This window comes from Bos javanicus, chromosome 26 (genome assembly GCF_032452875.1).
Source record: "Bos javanicus breed banteng chromosome 26, ARS-OSU_banteng_1.0, whole genome shotgun sequence".
Taxonomy (NCBI): Eukaryota; Metazoa; Chordata; class Mammalia; order Artiodactyla; family Bovidae; genus Bos; species Bos javanicus.
Window position 1 is genome coordinate 2470055 of NC_083893.1, and position 16973 is coordinate 2487027.

The following is a 16973-nucleotide window of genomic DNA, read 5'->3' on the forward strand; positions in this document are numbered from 1 at the left end:
AAGCATCTCTTACCCCTTACCTTCTTAATTGTATTCTCTGGCACTTCCTGCCAACCACTGTCTCAGCATTGTTAAATTACCTACAGTCTGCCAATAAATCATGCTCCATTACACGAATATATTTGAGTCATACTTTTCCCTGTGCTGGAAACGGATTTTCTCTATTGAATAATTCTTCTATCAAGCTTTATAAAAGGAACAACTGCTCTGTGAAACTTTCTCTGATCCCTCCAGGAGGAGAAAAGTCCTTGTTTCTTAGACCCATGGGTATATTTCTGATAACACATATGACTTGTGTATATATCTTAATCCTTTCTTAGACTGTGAACTTCTTGAAGGCAAAAACCATGCTTTTCTTTTTTCCAGATACCCATATGGCCTGGTATATTATGCATGTTCAACAAACAATTGTTCAGCAAACAATCTTTTATCATTACTCAAAATATTAGAGTTGAAGCTGCAGTTCCTCTGGTAATAATTTTCATCTACCATGATTACAATTTAAGACAATGAGTCTTAAATTTAAGACAAGGAATGAGTACAATTTAAGACAGGTGATTGATTACCTAGATTAAGGCTCACTTGTTTAATGTCATAAAAGCAAGGGTGCCAGATACAAGTTATTTGCCCAACCCTGGACTACATGGCTATGAGTTTTATCTCCTCTGACTCGGAAGACCTGGTTTCTTCATTTGAATTTATTGCCCTCTTAAAATCTGCAATTTCTGGTTTATTTATTTTTCCTTTCATAGTCTTCTGGCTCCAGTCCCTTGACTTTTTTTTTTTTTTTTACTTTGCTTTCTATTGCCTAAATCTGCCAGATGTTGAAATCTTTTTATTATTCTGACGATCCTAATGTTGTCACACTTGAGCATTCTGTATTTTGTTGAATTATTCATATTGTGTTGAACTGTTCAGTTTTTTCATTCATTTCAAGAATATTTACTGCATGTTGCTTAGTATCTCACATCCCTGGAGAAGGAAATGGCAACCCATTCCAGTATTCTTGCCTGAGAAATCCCATGGACAGAGGAGACTGGTGGGCTACAGTCTATAGGGTCACAAAGAGTTTGACATGACTTAATGATGAAACAAAACAACAACCAGGCATGGAAGTAGCAACAAGCATAGTAAACATATTTAATAAGCAAGAATAGATTAACCTGGAAATAGACAGATTAGGCAAAAATATCTTTTAAGAACAAAGGTACTAATGAAGTCAGGTTAGGCAGGCCAGACTCAAAATATATAAGAAATATTACAGTGAGATCCATAAGCATGTGAAAAGTTAGCAAGAATAACCACAACAATCAGAATAACATAATGCCAGAATGCCTGCAAGGTGGTTGGTTTGGGGCCTGTAAGTATTGGATATTACTTGAAAAAAAGGTAGAAAATCTATTGACTAAGTCTTTGATCTTCCATGTTTTGTATATAAATAAATAGTTTCAGCATTACATGGTAGCTTGTAAAAAAATGCAGATGCTTGGATCTCACCCTGGAACTGAATCACAACAGATATTTTAACAAGATCACTAGACGACTTCTGAGAATGACCATGCTAAGGTATTTCTGACAGGCAAATTCTAATAGGTAAAACTTTCTAGATAACTGAGTGTCTAATTTGGAATATGTTGTAAGGCTTATAAAGGAGTTTTGGTCCTGCAGTCCTCCATTAGAAATCTAATTCCGAGTTCATGGGAGAAAAAAGTGAAAGAATAAAAAGCATATTTGCTAATTACATATTCTATGCCAGGTACAGTATATATGCTAGGAATACAATAGCTAACAAAATTCTTGCTTCCATGAAGACTATAGTCAACTGGGAAAAGGTCCTAATTAAGTAAACAGAGTAGAGTGTGCAAAGCTATGATGAGTGAAGAACCCAGAATATTTCTGGAGCTCATAGCAATGGCCACCTAGTGTTCTCCACTCTATCTAAATGGTGTGGTCAGGCATACATTGCAAATTCAGTTCAGTTCAGTCACTCACTTGTGTCTGACTTTTTGCAACCCCATGAACTGCAGCACATCAGGCTTCCCTGTCCATCACCAACTCCAGGAGTTTACTCAAACTCATGTCCATTGAGTTGGTGATGCCATCCAACCATCTCAAGTTCTGTCATCCCCTCTCCTCCTGCCTTCAATCATTCCCAGCATCAGGGTCTTCTTAAATGAGTCAGTTTTTTGCATCAGGTGGCCAAAGTATCAGAGTTTCAGCTTCGGTATCTGTCCTTACAACCAATATTCAGGACTGATTTCCTGTACGATGGACTGGTTGGATCCCCTTGCTATCCAAGGGACCCTCAAGAGTCTTCTCCAACACCACAGTTCAAAAGCATCAATTCTTTGGTGCTCAGCTTTCTTTATACTCCAACTCTCATATCCATACATGACTACTGGAAAAGCCATAGCTTTGACTAGATGGACCTTTGTTGGCAAAGTAATGTCTCTGCTTTTTAATATGCTGTCTAGGTTGGTCATAATTTTTCTTCCAAGGAGCAAGCATCTTTTAATTTCATGGCTGCAATCACCATCTGCAGTGAATTTGGAGCCTAAAAAAATAAAGCCTGTCACTGTTTCCATTATTTCCCCATCTATTTGCCATGATGTGACGGGACTAGATGTCATGATCTTAGTTTTCTGAATGTTGAGTTTTAAGCCAGCTTTTTCATTCTCCTCTTTCACTTTTATCAAGAGGCTTTTTAGTTCCTCTTCACTTTCTGCCATAAGGGTGGTGTCATCTGCATATCTGAGGTTATTGATATTTCTCATGGCAGTCTTGATTCCAGCTTGTGCTTCATCCAGCCCAGCATTTCTCATGATGTACTCTGCATATAAGTTAAATAAACAGGATGACAATATAGAGCCTTGATGTATTCCTTTCCCGATTTGGAACCAATCTGTTGTTTCATATCCAGTTCCAACTGTTGCTTCCTGACCTGCATACAGATTTCTCAAGAGGCAGATCAGGTGGTCTGGTATTCCCATCAGTATTAATGGTAGTATTGCCATTAGCTCCTCTTTTTCTGTTCTGCATTTGTGGTAAATATCTCCAGATGATTTGAGTCTCTTCAAAGAACATGGGCCTCCTGCCATCAAACCCTGTTTCCACCAAGTATGAATTATGTGGAATTGGCAAAACACTTACTCATTCCACCTGAGATTCAATTCTTGTAATAATAACTATGCTGGGTTTCTGTAAAGGTTAAATAAATTAATCTTTTAAAAGAATTTAGTAGAGCAACATTCAATGCAACCACTCAAAAATGTAAGCTATTGCATTTTTAGTAGTAAGATAGTATTATAGTATATAATATTAATAATAGTAAGATAGGTATCCCTTATCTCCTATCTTCTAGGGGCCATACCTGTCAAAGATGTATAATAAATCAAATAATTAATCGTGTTCCATGTATATAATTCATAATCAGCTAAGAAATCAAACTCATATTAGGGTCCTTGGACATACTAGGGTCATGATATTGTGTATCTGAGACCAGTTTATTACATATGAAATATATCTATTAACATCTTTTTTATAAACTTGCTTTAGCATTAACTAAGATATTGTAGGTAATCACAGATCAATGTATATGGGAAGCACGCAGATGCTATCATCAATCATCATAATCATTGTCATTTCTCCTCTCTGGCAGTCTGGCTCCTTGCATCATTTCATTTAAAGAGTTTCTTGTGTTGGACCTCCCAATAACCAAATCAAGTGGTCCATTTTCAGTCAATAGCAGTGATCTACTTTTTTGAAAATCACTTATAACTGGTTTCCAGAGGTCATATATGGATGTGAGAGTTGGACTGTGAGGGAAGCTGAGTGCTGAAGAATTGATGCTTTTGAACTGTAGTGTTGGAGAAGACTCTTGAGAGTCCCTTGGACTGCAAGGAGATCCAACCAGTCCATTCTAAAGGAGATCAGCCATGGGTGTTCTTTGGAAGGAATGATGCTAAAGCTGAAACTCCAATACTTTGGCCACCTCATGTGAAGAGTTGACTCCTTGGAAAAACTCTGATGCTGGGAGGGATTGGGGACAGGAGGAGAAGGGGATGACAGAGGATGAGATGGCTGGATGGCATCACCGACTCAATGAATGTGAGTTTGAGTGAACTCTGGGAGATGGTGATGGACAGGGAGACCTGGCATGCTGCGTGATGCATGGGGTCACAAGGAGTCAGACACGACTGAGAGACTGAACTGAACTGAACTGAATATTTATTATATATTATCCACATGTCTAGATTTGATCCCTATCCTAAGGATTATAAGCATTTCCAAATCCATATGAGAAAATTTCCTCCTGCACGTTCAGTAAGTACTTTACACTAAATATACCTTATTTTACTAAAACACACTGTCCTTGGAAAATTTTTTACTTTTTCAATACCACCATTATCTCAATGCACCCAGCTTTTCAATATAATTTAATCATTTGATCAATCCTGTTGACTATTCTTTAAAATTAGCTTCCATATATATACATTGTCCCCCAGTCTAACTAATAGAAAATAGAGGATTCTCACCAGTCAGACGATGGGAGGAAACAGCAGGATTCTCAAGACTTCCCGCAATGCATCACTGAGGTTTAAGACCACATTCTCCAAGGGAGTACTGCCTACAGATGAAGGGAAGAGGTGTACTGAAGCAATAATTGCATATCATAGCAGATAAAACTATGAATCTAAAATAAAATATACATCACTTGAAATCCTAACTCCATTCCCCACACTGCTTAAATATGTGGTATCAATAGAAAGTTACTAATCTTTCTGACTCTTATTGGAAATTGGAAATTCTAATAATGTTTATCTCACATGGGTTTTGTGCATATTAAACAAAATAATAAAGGGTTTATTGCATAATATACTTTCAACAAATGATAGCTATTATGATTACTTCCACACATTTTTATTGATTGTTTAAATAACTATAATTAGTTTTTACACTTTAACCTCTATTTTAATTCCCACCCTCACCCTGATTAGAAGAAGAGGGGCTTGGCTGCCTTATTTCTGTGAGTTTCAAAAGTGGTGTTCTAACTTTGATTTACTTTTTGATCCAAAAAATTTCCAAGACTACCAGCTGAAACTCCCTAATGACTCTTTCAACAGATATCTGTTCTCATTTCCAGGCATGTAAGGAGAATGTCACCTTCCTAAAACAGTTAAGGCACCCACAGTTCAGTTGTAAAAACCTTCTGCATAATTTTCACCAGTAAATAAGACTTTGAACTGCGTGTTGGTGAAGTGGAAGCATAAATGTCAGGTTTACTTCAACAGTTAAAACCTAATAACACCTATGAAAGTAAACAGTGTGTGACAGAAGGGCAAGTTTATTTTCCTGAAGGCAGACAGTTGATAAATATAAAATGCTTTTTGCAGGTCTAATGATTTTTCAACTCACAAAAATCCACGTGCTATAAAGACTTGTCAAACACATGACTGAGTCACTTTTTTCAAAATTCCAGAACCATATAAAGCATTACCTAAGGAATCTGGGTTCTAGAATCAGCTGGTTTCATACCTTGATGTCTGTTGTGTATAGAAAACTATCCAGAAAGCTGTGGTACATATACACAATGGAGTATTACTCAGCCATTAAAAGGAATACATTTGAATCAGTTCTAATGAGGTGGATGAAACTGGAGCCTATTATACAGAGTGAAGTAAGCCAGAAAGAAAAACACCAATACAGTATACTAATGCATATATATGGAATTTAGAAAGATGGTAACAATAACCCTGCATGCGAGACAGCAAAAGAGACACAGATGTATAGAACAGTCTTTTGGATTCTGTGGGAGAGGGAGAGGGTGGGATGATTTGGGATAATGGCATTGAAACATGTATAATATCATAGAAGAAACGAATGGCCAGTCCAGGTTTGATGCAGGATACAGGATGCTCGGGGCTGGTGCACCAGGATGACCCAGAGGGATGGTACAGGGAGGGAGGCAGGAGGGGGGGTTCAGGATGGGGAACACATGTACACCGGTGGTGGATTTATGTTGATGTATGGCAAAACCAATACAATATTGTAAAGTAATTAGCATCCAATTAAAATAAATGAATTTAAATTAAAAAAAAAAGAAAACTATCCAACTATGTTTTGAACACAGCTTTTATATACTTAGCAAAAACATGTCTCACTTGAACTAGTTATTTTTCAGACTAGTAACAATTTTTTACATCTATTTTCTTAATTTTTATTTTATATTGGAGTATCACTGCAGACTAATAACAATCTCAAATTAACCTATAAATTATGATAAACAGAAAATAAAAACAACAATAGCTTATTTATTCTAAAGGTACAAATGGCTAAAAATTAATTTATTTAAGGCTATCATTATTCATAGTATAAAATATAGCTAATAAATTGGCATCTTGAAATACAGTGACAGAAGGTAATCTATTTGGAACAGCAATATTCTTATTTTTAAAATAATTTAGTAAAGCATAGCATATGGGTAAAATAAGAAGAAGTCTGTATCTTTAGTGAATGTGAATGATTTCACAGAATTTAAAAACTATAATTAGGTGATTTAACATTAAAATATTTATTGTGTCTATGCTGAGTACTTTATGTAGTCTATGGAGGTAAACAATATACAATTTTGTCTTTGGGAAATTTTAGTCTATTTGCAACATCAGATACATATATTCACAAATTAATAAAAGGAGAAGTAAATAATATTTGATAGTAATTCTATAATACCTGTGTAATGAAAAATAAATGCCTAATGAAAGATAAAATCAGCATTATTATTAACACCTTCAAGATTTCAGAGAGGGAATTTGTGTCTTTTCCTTGGCAGATAGAGCCCAAATTGTAAATTAAATGAGATAAAAATTTTGGATAAATGGTTAAATGTCAAATTGCAGAATATGTGGGATGCATATATGACTCTGTTTTTCTCTTACTGCCTGTAGAATTCCAGTTCCTTTAGACTTTTCTAGATCCTTATTAAAATTCTGGGTTTATCTATTCTGGAGCATTCATTGGATTCAGGTGGGGTACATATCATGGAGTCATGGAAAACAGGCCTGCCAGTAATGCAAGTTTCAATCAGCCCTCTCTGTCCTTCAGGAATAAGCAAATGTATGTGCTCCTCACGAATGGAGTCATCTTTTCACAGTCCTTCTGTTAGTCACACAGGCTTCCAACCAGTCAGGGGATTTGTCTTCCCTGTCAGGCCTCAAGGCCAGTGCACCAATATGTGACTCAAACCACTGACTCTCCAGAAAGGGTCTCCATCCATGTAATCTCCCTTTTCCTCTGAATCCTCTCACAGGGGCACAGGTCCTGACCAGATCACTTCTCTTATCTTCAAACAGAATTCCACATGGATCTTTCTTACAGCTTTCACTGCACAGGAATCTTTCTGCCAGTTTCCAGTTGTTTTCAGTGAAAGTTTTTCACATGTATAATGCATTTTTGATGTGTTGGTGGAATGAGGTGTGTTCCTGTCCTCCTACTCTACCATCTTGATCTCCCTTCCCTTTTATTGCTTATTTGAAGAGGATTTTCAGAGTCTTTTATCTTAAAATTTTATTGACCTTACAGGGAGTTTTTTTACGTAGAATTTTATGTTACCTCTTACTTGGCTTTGGTTTGATACCAGCCCTATAGTTGAACATAACTTTCTCCCTCCCAATTTATTTTAAACAGCTTTAATCATGTTTTCTTCTCAAGAAATTTGCGAGGACTTCTCAAGTAAACAAAAACCTCTCTTTTTGCTATATACAGTGGCCCATTCTTAGTCTTCATCTTTCTTAATCTGTCACCAGCATTTGATAGTAAATCCCTCTTTATCCTCCTTAAAAACTTTTATTATTTGTCTTCCTGTCCACCAGGCTCTCCTATTTCTCCTTTAACAAACTGTCTTTTCCTTCTGCAGTTTCTGAATTGTCTTCTTCATATGACATTTTAATCATGAGCTTTGATCTATGGATCTCTTCATTTTTCTATTTACCCTTATTCTTTTGGGGATCTTAACCAGTTCTATGATTTAAATATTATAAAGGCATTTTATACTTAATTTGTTCCAAAATAAGAATCCTAAACTCCCCTTTCCCTATTTCTTATTCTTTCAGTTTCCTCATGGCAAATGTATTATTTCAGCTTTTTGGACAAAATCTTTGGAGTCTTGATGGCTTTAATAGGTAGGTGTAGAAAGAAAGAAGAGGAAATAAATAAATTATCAAGTGATTTTTTTTTTCATCCAGACTCTGGTGAGATCTAATGATTAATTCTTATCTTACAAGAGAATTCTTTCTTATGCTTGTGATGTTTCATCCAGTATTAATGTCCCTCATCCTGGAGGATGTCATTTAAACTACTGAGCTTCCTATTCCCACATCTCCTAATAACAATTTCCCTCCTATTTAAGCAACATGTCTCAATGTAGAGTACAACATAAATAATGTTTTCAGATAATTACAAGTGCATTTCAATCTGCTTAACTGAGATAATAACCACATCATTTTGATTGATGAGCTGAGATATTCATAGAGCTTTAGTCACACATTCATTACAATTCCTTTACTTTATTCCAACAAAGGGTTAGTCTTATTTTCTGTTTGAAATTTGTTCATAGTGCCATTTCAATCCCAAATTCTTTGAAATTATCATTTTTTTCTCACTTACATAACTCTGACATTATTCAAGAAGCTCACTAACTTGTTTTATTTCTTTATAATATAAAATTAAAATATTGCAAGAAATATGATGGGACATGATACATTTCTTTTTAATTTATTTTTAAAATTAATATAAATCAGTTCCTCTTGGTAAAAATATATCATTCTTTCAGTATCTCTATTGATAATAACAAAATCCAACTTACTCTTTTTGACTAGTTCTACAATATAGCATAGACAGGAAAAGAGCAGTAAACTGACTGCAAAGCCAGAGCAATCAAAATAGTGTTTTCACTGGGTAAGCTAAAGTTTTCATTTAATCTGCAGAAATATCTCACACACATATCTGCTATTTCTATTCATTTTAATCACCCATTTTGAAGGCAAGTAGCCATGGAGTCTGCTGCAGTAAAATTGCTAAGTTATATATGTAAGTATGTATATAAATTAAGCACTGGTATATAATAAATCTTATTTGAATAAGACCATTCAGCTTAAGTTCTATGGATGCATAATAATAAAATTGAGCAACACCAAAAAAAGAACGTATTTTCTTTTCTCAGTTCCTCACACAAGTGGGGGCCAAGTCAAAAGAATAGCCATGATATTTTTATACATGCTGAACTCTAATTTTCACAACAGGAAATTTGAGCATGAGTTATAATTGTACAGAGGATAAACTCAGAAAGATGGAAGACCCAACTACTCATGGTTATAAAGCAGGCATAAAGGACAGGATATACTAATTATCTTTTAAATAATATCAAGTATATATAAATATATACTATACTATATAATATACTATACATAATATAATATTATATTATAAATTTTATAATTTCTGTTTAAGCACATGATGTATCATAACACTGAACAAAGAAAATATATTTCTAATTATCCAATGTTTATACACAAAACTAATTTGTCAAAATGGACAAATCAATCATAAGTTTAATAAAATTAATGTTCTATTGATCTTGTTATGTAGGTTGGTGATCATGATTAGGGATCATATTAATAAATTTCAATAATAATGCTTTCACATTAAACTTAATTATGCATGACGTTTTATATTAAGAAAGTTCCAAACAGTTGATACATATATATTTTGGCTCTTCACTGACCCCTATATTTTATTATTTAAACATAGTTTAAATTTGTTCATTTACTTTTCAGTGCCTCCCATATTTCAGGAACTCTTCTAGATGGTATAATGTGAGTGATTTTTCTACCAGCACAAAGGGAAGAGGAATCAGATCCACTTCTGTGTATTTATGGTTAAGTAGCATTTCTAAAGATAGAGAATTGTATTCTGACTAACAGGAACAGCATTAAAATGGACACAGAGGAATCTAAGGTTGCTCAGGAGATTTGATATATACTGGTTTGGCTAGTGCTAGAAATATGATGAGATATAGTGACATATGAGAAAATTCATATATGAGATAAGTCAATCCTTTTTAAAGATGGAAGGGGTACTTATTTTTTTCTATTATTTTCCCATAGGAACTTAATGTCAAATCTTTCACAAAAACTGAAAATAAAATATTTCACATTTTTTTAGAGGTGAGACAAAAATAATTTTCTCATGTTATTAAGACAAAAATATCCATGGCTGCCCAGTTAGTTCCTGTGATTCTCTCAAGATCATATATTGACATAGCTGGCTTAGAAATAGAGCCAAAAAAAAAAAAATTCCTTAATTGGATTGTTGCTCTTTTCTTTAAAAAGATGTAGTTGGGCTGTGCAGAATAAAGGAGAATCCAGGTAGAAAATTACTGAATAGTTAACGGTGAAGATAGCAGCTATTTCCTCCTTTCTTGGGTTGATGTTGTCAGCTGAAGGATTATGAAGTGACTTCTCATGAAGAAAGCATACTCTGAGGTACATTTCATTTTTTTGCAGCCTGAAATAAAATATTGATAACAACAGCAAAGTAGTCAGGTGTGTACCACATAATCCCATGTCCACAGAAAGCTGACTTGCCTGGGCACCTGTCCCAGCAAGTTCAAACATACTCTTTCCCTAGCACTTGGGGATTGAAGTATTAGAAGACTGAGAAAAAAGTTCATATAAAGTTAGGGCAATAAGTGGTATCATGGCCAGGTAAAACCATGTGTAAAATGAAATTACAGGCACTGAGGGTTAGGAAACAAGCACAAGTGGGATTGAGAAATTGTTCAGTTAAGGGGAGAATTGATTAGATCTACAGAAAAACCAGTGACCAAGAGGGATGGAGATGAAGTCTATGGTAGCATCCCATTCCTCAGATGGATTTCACCGAGGTCCAGCAATATGAAATTTCTCCCTAAGGCGGATGATGATATTTATGAGGACCATCATATTGTATTTGAGTAGCACTGATCTGGGATATTTGCAGCAAAAGACACTTTACTTAGAATCATCACAGTATTATCAAATTGCTTTCATATCTCTGACACTACTTCTTATAACTCTACTTTATACTAATTCATATTTTGAATAATCACTGTTTTTTCCTCCTGTGTTTTGCTTTTTCCTCCTTCTTCTAAACAAACTTCCCTAACTATTTAACATATTTAGAGAAAAAAAAAAAAAAAACACTATCCATTTTGCTCTGTTTGGCCTCACAGACATTACCGTAAGGTAATGGTAAATGCACGAATCTGTCATAGCATTATGATCCGAGGGAAAGATCCTGGATTACTCCTCTGGAATTAAGCCCTGCATCAACAATTACTCTTTTCCTAAGTATTTGAAATAAGCATCATTCAGCTGAATGTCTGGCTAAATTCTGAATGACTCGGCAGTTATACTGTGTGGTTTTCCTTTACCTCTTCATAATTTCATTGTTGGAAATAGTGAGAAAGAGTGAAACAAGTATAGGCAACATTCTGTGGCAACAGATACAGATATCTCTTGTTTACCAGGCAGTGCTTTTTGTCAAGGTAATAAACTATTTAAACCTTTATAACAAATTAATATAGAGTATATGTATTTTAACTTCAAACCCCTGCTCCTATCCCCTCTCCTCTCTTTTTTTCTCTCTCTGTACACACGAACACAGACACACACACAAAACAGTGAGTGAAAAGGAAAGCACTTAGAAAATACATACCACAACCATCCAAAAATTACTCTAATTAAGAAGGCTTATAGGTTCTTAATAGTTCCCTGGAGTCTTACTATAGAACCACATACCTGGGAAGATTAAATAAAATTTTAACTCAGTCCTTAAACTCCCACATAATTCACTAATTCTGCTCACCTTTCTTTTAGGAAATAATATGAATTAATACTCACTACTTAGTCCTATACTTAAACAAGGCAGGAATTGTTGTTAGGCCTCATAATCCACATCAAACTATAGGTAGCTTCAAACTCACTGCTATCATGGACTAAATGTCTATGGCCCCTCCACGTTTATATATTGAAGCCCTACCATCCCTGCCCCATGTGGTGGTATTTAGAGATAGTACCTAGAGAAGTAATTTATTAGGTGAGCTCATGTGATGGGGCCCTTTATGATGGGGTTAGTACTCTTATAAGTAAAGACACCAGAAAGCTTGCATGAACTCTCTCTCTCTGTCATGTGAAGACATAATGAAAAAGGTGGCCAACTGCAAGGTAGGAAGAAAGCCCTCACCAGGAATCAAACTGGAAAGCACTTTTGGTCTTGGACTTTCCAGCCTCCACACCTGTGTGTGAGAAATAAGTTGTTGTTGTATAAACCACACAGTCTATCATATTCTATTATGGTAGCCTGAGCAGATTCGCCAAGTATTTTCACCCATGCTGTTCCTCGTAACTCTCTATGAATGATATGAATTACTAACCCTGAATACCCTGAATGTTTTCTTAGAATTGACCTCATATGTTTTAACTATGAGTCTTTCAGCTTACCCTGGGGGCTCAGACGGTAAAGAGTCTGCCTGCAATGTGGGAGACCTGGGTTCATTCCCTGGGTTGGGAAGATCTCTGGAGAAGGAAATGGCAAACCCACTCCAGTACTCTTAGCTGGAGAATTCCGTGGACAGAGGAGACTGGCAGACGGACAGAGGAGGCTGGCAGACTGCAGTCCATGGGGTCACAGAGTTGTACACACTGAGTGACTAACTTTCATTTTCAGATTTAATCTAAACACTAAATTTCTTTCTTTGAACTTGTGGCATAGGTGGGTCTTTTCATATTCATATAAATTCTAACTCTAAACCTTCCAGACTAATTATTCCATTGTTTCCCTCAATGTCACTACTTCTAGAGTTGCATTGTCAGATTTTAGGATCCAGTTCAAGTACTGCACCTTTAAGGAAATGTTTCAAAACTCTTTTCATACACAGTGGTATATCAGCGGCCAAATGTGCTATGTAGTATTGCTGTCAAAGTCATGGGTGATCTCACCTTGGAGTCCTTTCAGTCTCACCTTCTTAGGGGTGAGGTGCTTTATTTTGGGGAAGCATCTCTTTTGTAGCATCAGAGTTGCCAAAGATGGCCCAGGTTTAGTGCTTCTTCAGTTCAGATTAGGTGTTTCTTTTTCTCATATTCTCTTTTTTTCCATCCCATTTCCCTCCACATACAGTCTTTGAACACATGCATCCAAATCTTCCTGTCTTATTTAGACAAGATGCTTTTGAACTTAATTATCAAGAATTTGTGGCTTTTATTTTATTTTCTGGTTTTATTATTGTTGTTATTTAGTCTCTAGATAGTGTTCAACTGTTTTGTAACCCCTGGACTATAGGATGCCAGGTTCCTCTGTCCATGGGATTTCCCAGGCAAGAACACTGGAGTGGACTGCCATTTATCTTCTCCAGGGTATCTTCCTGATCCAGGGATCAAACCCACGGCTCCTGCACTGGCAGGAAGATTCTTTACCACTGAGCAACCAGGGAAGCCCATCTTTCTGATTTACCCTTTGTTTATTCATAGATAACCATAAGGTCTGAGAATAGTTGAAAGGAAGTCACTTAGAATGCTGGTTTAAGAATTCAGTGAGCCCCAAATACCAATTAATACTTGAAATATGATTTCATCCTACTGTTTTTTTATAGTCTTTATCATTGATTTGACACTTTATTATATGTTGTGCTTTGTTAGCTGACATTTTTTCATTTACTTTGCATCATTTTTCTCAGTGCATGTCAGAGATTTGAGAGAGGTAACTGTGCCCTACATGATGTTGGTTCTCTTACAGTCCTGGTATAATGCCTCATATGTTTGGCAGTTATTCCATAAATTATTTTTGAATTGAGTTTATCAAGGTATCAGTTGTACTGCTATGTTCAACCTAGAGGGGTTGGATGGGGATGGAGCTGGGAGCGAGGTTCAAAAGAGAGGGGATATATGTATACTTATGACTGATTCATGTTGAGGTTTGACAGAAAACAACAAAATTCTGTAAAGAAATTATCCTTCAATTTAAAAATAAATAAAGTTATTTAAAAATAAATAAACAAAATGTTAAAAAAATTAATTAATTTGAGCTACTACTATACCTACTTTAGCAGGTTTACTTCAATTCACTCTCAGCATTATTTGGAAACTCAGGAGTTACCTTGTTGCCCACCACCACCACATATTTCATTTCTACAATCGGTTCAGTTCAGTTCAGTCACTCAGTCGTGTCCGACACTTTGCGACCCCGTGAATCGCAGCACGCCAGGCCTCCCTGTCCATCACCAACTCCCAGAGTTCACTCAGACTCACGTCCATTAAGTCAGTGATGCCATCCAGTCATCTCATCCTCTGTCGTCCCCTTCTCCTCCTTCCCCCAATCCCTCCCAACATCAGAGTCTTTTCCAATGAGTCAACTCTTCGCATGAGGTGGCCAAAGTACTGGAGTTTCAGCTTTAGCATCAGTCTTTCCAAAGAAATCCCAGGGCTGATCTCCTTCAGAATGGACTGGTTGGATCTCCTTGCAGTCCAAGGGACTCTCAAGAGTCTCCAACACCACAGTTCAAAAGCTTCAATTCTTCGGTGCTCAGGTTTCTTCACAGTCCAACTCTCACATCCATACATGACCACTGGTAAAACCATAGCCTTGACTAGACAGACTTTTGTTGGCAAAGTAATGTCTCTGCTTTTCAATATGCTATCTAGGTTGGTCATAACTAAACCCAAATATGTGAAGTGGATGTCAAAGGGCTGCAGTTTAGTAGTCAGATAAGTGGGTTTAGAGCTCAGCATTTTTCTGCAAAACCTTCTCTAACTAAGATTTTTATAAGAAATTATATACAGAGCCATTTTCCTTGGGGGTTATTTAATCTAAAATTGTAGAAGACCCATTGGAGTTGAGTTTCTTTGCCTCTTTTCAGAAAAGTGGCACAATATGATTGAAAAAAAAAAATTAAAAACAGAAACACTTTCAGTGACCATTCTTCTCTGCTATTTTGCTACTCAAGAAGAAAGGAATGCTTTATAAAAGGAATTACACTTTGTAAGGCATTTATATTGCCATTATTCTTGGGAGAAAGAAATAAGGGCTTTTTTTTTTTTTTGGCAAGCAATGATTTGAAAAAATTAACTTTGGATTTCAGAGGTTATAATTTAATTATTATTACTAAATTATTAATAAAACCCTAGGTTCTGATTTTCACCTCCATTAATGAACAAATATATCAGTTTTGCACTATCAAGCATGTATTTGCAAAGTACATTGCCAGCTTGAGGCCCTGATTTAAATAATTGCTTTACGTTTTACTGACTCCTAAAATTAATCTTATAGAATGAGCTTACTAATTTGAAGCTCAAAAAATACTATCTCAGCATCTTGAATCCAACTTTAAAAAATAGTTATGTAATGCAAAACTAAAAAATGATATTAGGAATGATATTACAGCCCTGAAATTTTGCTTTTGTCATAAAAATAAGCATATTATTTTTATAACCCTAAAATGTTAGCTTCTATTTACTAAACACATACACACATTCACACATACTCATTTATTTTAAAAGTTAAAAAAATAAGATTTTAAGTGTATTAGCTTATTAGAATTCTGTTCATTTCGAAAACTATGACCACCAAAGAGTTTGATTTAATTTAAATTGACTCTGTATAAAGTATTGGCTGGAGTATAATTTAAGTTTTTTTTCAATACATGCAGCAGTTATACTATAAATGTATTAAAGTTAGCTTCTGCTTGTTTGTATGTTAATTCTAAGATTGTGACTAGATATAAAGTCTTTTAAGAGCTGAGACATAAAGTTTAATATCTTTCTAAAAGTTCCAAGATTTATCATCAAAAAAGTGGCCTACTATGAGAAACAAGTCAGTTGATTCCTTTATTGCAAATATTTTAGACTGAAACTAACAAAGTCTGCTGTCCTCAAACGAACTTGAAGTCTTCAGGTAGCAGATTCTGAAGGCCAATTTCTAGACCTCTCTCCATTACTAACTACCAGGTCATGGAACATCTGTGGTTATGGGATTTTCAGAGTAGTTGATCTAGTGGCTGTCATTTCTAATTATATTATTAGAACAATAGAAATAGATCATGATTTGTATCCTATCTCTATTATTACTTGCATAAATCCCTAGAAAAATTACTTAAATGTTAAAATTCAATTTCTTCCTTCATTAAATGTGGATGACAAAAATAGCTTATCTATGAGAGTGTTATGGGTGCATATCCCAAACCTGGCACTTAGCAGTTTCTGTATTAATGAACACGTTTCTTAATTTCTGTGTGCTCTAGTTTCTTCATCTGTAAAAGGGGATAATAAAAATACTTAGCTTTTAGGGTTGATATGATAATTAAATGAATCGATGTGCATAAAGTATTGTAAACTCTATGTGGCCTGTATTAAATATGCATAAATGCAATCAATAACTAACTCTTTGAGAGAATAAAGCAGATGGTAGATGTGCAACATCTAGCCAAGTGCTTGGTTTATAATGCTGCTGCTCCTGCTAAGACACTTCAGTCTTGTCCGACTCTGTGCAACCCCACAGACGGCAGCCCACCAGGCTCCTCCATTCCTGGGATTCTACAGGCAAGAATGCTGGAGTAGGTTGTCATTTTCTTCTCCATGGTTTATAATAAATGCACAATAAATATTTACCATTATTATTAGCTTTTCTGTACTGATTATGTTAGGTATTCTTGATAATATTAACAACAAGTAAAATACTCCATTTTCTCAGAAATTTATCTTTAATAAATAAATTTATACAAATAATTTAATCAAAGTTGCACATTAAGAGTATATTATTATCTAATTGGGCTTCCCTGGTGGCTCAGATGGGAAAGAATCTGCCTGAAATTTAGGAGAATAGGATTCAGTTCCTGGTTTGGGAAGATACTCTGGTGAAAAGCATGGCAACCCTCTCCAGTATACTTG